We start from the raw sequence: 4,840 nt of genomic DNA, 5'->3' as shown, positions 1-4,840 counted from the left end.
TCGATTATGAGATCTGGCAAATGGATGTCAAGACTGCCTTCTTGAATGGAAATCTTGACGAGCGCATTTATATGGCTCTACCAGACGGTTTCATGGAAGAAGGTCAAGAGACCAAGGTTTGTGAGTTGCTTAAGTCCATTTATGGATTAAAGCAAGCATATAGGTCATGGAATAATAGATTCGATGAAACTGACCTGACTATGACGGGATATACCGACTCCGATTTTCAAGCGGATAAGGATTCCAGGAAATCCACTTCAGGATCTGTGTTCATCTTTAATGGTGGAGCTGTTGTATGGAGAAGTAATAAGCAATCTTGCATTGCTGACTCCACAATGGAAGCGGAATATGTGGCTGCTTGTGAAGCATTCAAAGAGGCTGTATGGCTTAAAAAATTCCTTAAGTATTTGGAAGTTGGTCCAAACGTCGACGAGCCCATGACCCTTTATTGTGATAATAGTCGGGCTGTTGCTAACTCAAAGGAACCTCGAAGCCATAAGCGCTCTAAACATATTGAGAGGAAATACCATTTGATTCGAGAGATCGTGCAGCGCGGAGACATGGAAGTGAAGAAGATCTCAACGGTGGACAACCTAGCAGATCCATTCACCAAGGCCCTAGTGAACAAGATCTTCGACCAACATCGAGAGGGATTAGGCATGAAGTACTACGCACATCTTCTTTGAGTCAAGTGGGAGTTTGTTGTCAATGGTTGTAAGGACGAGCTTTTGCATCACTCGTATTTGGAGATTTGAAAATAATAAACGAGCTTCCGATGTTACAACTAAATTCTTGAGTGAATTATGGTCCAATGGATTTATCGAATTAATTTTAAATATGTTAAGGTTATGAGAAATCTCGGAATAAATAAAGGAATTATCGAATTTATCTCGATTAATAAATTAATTCCGAGGAAATATTCCGGAAATTAATTTAAGAAATAAATTCTCAAGAACGAGAATTAATTCCGTGAAAACCTTAAATATATTTTAATTAATCGAGGACGAACGAGAAAATTCTCCGTTCGAATCATATAATTATAATCCGTTCGATTATGGATTTAATTAAATAATTATATGAAGAGGACTTGGTTGTAATGATTTTTAAGGGACCCATTTGAAAGAAAACAAGGAAAAGAGATTGGTTTGTGAATAATAGGATAAGGATTGCCTATCCACGTCATCAATCAAAGAAATGAGATTTTTTTTAAAGTGATGTTTATCACTTTGCCGAGTGAAAGGAAGAAGTGAAATCGTATTTAAGTGATGAATATCACTTGATCGGCCAAACCACACCAGCCCACGCGAGAAAAAAAAAGAAAGGAAAAGAAAAGAGAAAGAAGAAGAAGAGAGCACGGGAGAGAGAGAGAGAGCCGAGAGAGAGAGAGAGAGAGGAAGAGAGCGAGACGAGGGTGAGCTCGCGAAGGGGACGCTTGGCCGACAGCCACCGAGCCCGAGCGCCACCCACACGCGGCCGAGAAGGAACTAGCGCCGCCGCGAGCATGTCGAGGACGCCGGAGCAGAGAAAATCGTCGGAGAAGAAGGAGAGAGGGACGGCGACGGAGAAGGTAAGCTCGATTTTGAACTTCTCTTCCTCTACTGCTCGGATTTGAGAAGAAATTATATATCTAGGGTTTTGAGATTTGGGGGTTTTTGTTTGGATTATCCTCTCGTGGATTCGGTGATGATTCTCTTAAATTTAGAGCTGAGCTCGGTTTCAAAAATGGCTTCTCGTTCATGTGCTTGTCCCGATCAATATTTTGTTGCTCGTTCTCTGTTATATGACCGATGATGCGTTGTTGTTATGCTGTGATGTTTCTGATGTTTTGCTGTGGATTCTCGGTGATGTTTTGCCTTGTTTGTGCCGACTGTTGTTGTTGTCATTGTAAGTTTGGATTGGCCGTGTGAACTGTTGGCCGTGTGAAATTGTTTGGCTTTGGTGAAGTTTGTGTGCGAGTTGTTGTCGAGAGTTAGGCTCGGTTTTAAGTGGGCTGAACAGGGCTCGGGGCAGCAGCTCTAGACGGCGAGGTGGCGCGGACTTGGAAGGTTCGGGCCTCTGCCCGGGGACTTGAGACGTCTCCGATTAGTTAAGGCGAGTCGGGGTTTGTCTCGAGTCTCGACTCGTGCTAGTTACGAATCTTTAATTAATATGTTATTATGTTTATGGTAAAGTTCGTTTCAATATAATTAGTAAAGAAAAATAAATTATTATGTTATCGTTATAAGCTCGTTGATTATTTAAGTAACTACTTAATATCCTTATTTAAGATATGTACTAAAAATCGAGTTCGACTATAAGCTCGACTCTTTTAATTTTGAAAAAGAATATCAACGAGAAATATTTTATTTACGTAAGAAAATAGAAATAAAAGAAAGGTTCGACTACGAACCGAGGGTTCGGTTATTTCATAAACATTTTATTAAATCGAACCCAAAATTATTTGCAATATGGTTAGACATTAAAAATAAACGACTTGGTTTATTTTAAATGAAAGGTTTTTACGTTATGTATTTCATTTCTCAAATGGTTATAACTTGTCAATAAAAGAGACAAGTCAAAGATATTTTCTAGAACATATTTGAAAAGTATCGTTTTGAGTTATTTTCATATAACTTACATATGCTATAGATTGTTAGTAATAACTTCTATATACGTTCTTTTCTCTTAGTTTCGACCCTCGGGAACCTATTCTAAGCAGTGGACTTTACCCACTCAGAAGAATAGGTGGTCGAATAGTGTAGAACGTTCCTTAGCTTAGATTAGAAAAGCGATGTCAAGGCCTTATTTATAGGCGTCGATTCTTTCTGCATCTCTGTTTTGTCCTGTGTGTTCTTGATTGCTTGTGTTTAAGACGCTCTGAGTAGCGTGAATAGGAGGACGTTTTGAATACGTTCCTTGTGAGCTTTCTTTCCAGTAGAAGTATGTACGTTAGTGTATCGAGGGATGAGATACTAAGTACGCTCGACGTTCGATCTTTCTCTTCCATAGATAAGTCCAGATTGCTATAAAGATTAGCAACGAGCAGAAAGAGCTTACGTGGACTGGGTTACGTGAAGTTAAGAAGAACCCTTTTGTTTGGAAGAGAAGATTTCAGGATTCGTGAGAATCGTTATCCAGGTAAGTGGATTTTAGGCATCTACAATATCAAGAAATATTATATATATATCTATATATACATATATTGTATGTGCATTAGTTATTTTTATGTGCTTTCTAGTAAGCAAGATTAAGATAAGCCGAAAGATAAGTCACTATCAAGATTAAGGGCTTTAAGCCGCTAACGAATTGGGAAACGGAATTAGTCCGGCTAACAAAAATGGCTAGAGGTAACTAGGAACCCGAGCCTTTGTTACGTGTTTAGTTAGTTCCCCCTAAGAGATCCAGTCCTAGTAAACTGGGTTATGAGAGACTGTTATTAAGACTCGTATTCAGAAGCGAGGATATTATGATAGGATCTTTGGGAGTCACATCCTGAGATCTTATAAGCCACGAATTAATAAGCGAAAAGAATATATGTAAGATCGGGATTGAACCCGAACTAAACAGTCTCTCATGTTAGGTTAATTAAAGAGAAAACACAGAATGGTACCGCCTCCGACATATACCCCATGTTAGCAGGTACCTATTATGCTTCGTGCTGGTACCACATGGGGATTAGGCAGGAGACTGTGCACCCTCCTGTCTGGCGCCAATAAGACATGTGTCGTGCGGATAACATTAAGGGATCCCGAGCAGGAAATGTATTGTATGATGGGAATTGCCGGGACCTAAGCTGGCATATTCTCAAGTAAGAGGAGTTACCGGGACCTAAGCTGGTAATTCCATAGATTATGATGAAAGTATGTTATGATGTGAATCACCGGGACCTAAGCTGGTGAATTCTTAAGTAAGGGGAATATCTCGGGACCTAAGCTGAGTTATTCCTAAGTAAGATGAATCTATCGGGACCTAAGCCGATTGATTTTTAAGAAAGGTGGATTTATCGGGACCTAAGCCGATACTTCTGTAAGTTATGATAAGATATGAATTGCATGTTATGTATTGCTTATGTGTTTAATGTGCACGATGCATTAGTTATATAGATATCCGCTTACTGAGTCTTTCGACTCACAGTTATTATCTTGATATTGTAGATAAAGGCAAAGCTAAAGAAGATTAAGCAGAGCATCAGTAAAAGCCGGTAAGTAAGTAGGCGTGTGTATGTACGGCTGCCGACCTGTGGCTAAGTCAAGGGCGAATAAGTCTGTTTTGTTTTTAAAATACGAGTCTTTTGTTTGTGAAGTTTTAAATAGTATGTTTAAAAAAAACGAAAAATTCGCCCATATTTTTGAGACGTTTAAGTAAATATTTTAAAAGTTTTTCTAGAAAATGTTTTCCGGAAGCGCTTCCACCAAAGTTTTTATGAATTTTATTTATGTCAAGTAAGATACGGAAGTCCTCTGCCGCGGCTCGCGGGCGAGCTAAGGCTCGCGGGTCGTGACAATGGTGCCCACAAGAAGGGATGTAATCTTTATTTTATACATTTGATGTAATAAAGTCTCACGAACACTCTTGCTTGTAATTGCTTATTTATTAATAAAAAGTTGAAACGTTCATTCATTCTTCCTTGTCTGTTTGAAGCTTTATGATAAAACATTAGTCTTTAGTCCATAAACAAACTTAACAACTTACGAAGAGACAAATGTAGATTTGCCTGAACAAACTCTTCGTAGTTTGCTTAAAATGATATATTCGCAATCTAAGGGTCAAAGGACTATTGACCTCAGTACGATTGTTAGGAGAATCTATGATGTCTGGTTATGGGGCATTGACAGTTGGAGACTCTATAGTTCTTCTAAGT

The 4,840-nt window shown here is 38.9% G+C and overlaps 1 long non-coding RNA gene across 1 annotated transcript; it reads left to right on the top strand.

Moving 5' to 3' along the window:
• Positions 1-1,165: 1,165 nt before the first annotated feature.
• Positions 1,166-4,477, top strand: LOC149395141 (uncharacterized). The gene is made up of 3 exons (XR_016296948.1): positions 1,166-1,567; positions 2,989-3,117; positions 4,134-4,477. It is a non-coding gene; the product is annotated as an uncharacterized LOC149395141 (long non-coding RNA).
• Positions 4,478-4,840: the final 363 nt, after the last annotated feature.

The sequence above is a fragment of the Urtica dioica genome, chromosome 5 (genome assembly GCF_054948205.1).
Source record: "Urtica dioica subsp. dioica isolate 48M chromosome 5, U.dioica_male_clone48M_v1_H2, whole genome shotgun sequence".
Classification (NCBI taxonomy): domain Eukaryota; kingdom Viridiplantae; phylum Streptophyta; class Magnoliopsida; order Rosales; family Urticaceae; genus Urtica; species Urtica dioica.
This window is presented reverse-complemented; position numbering and strand designations above follow the sequence as displayed.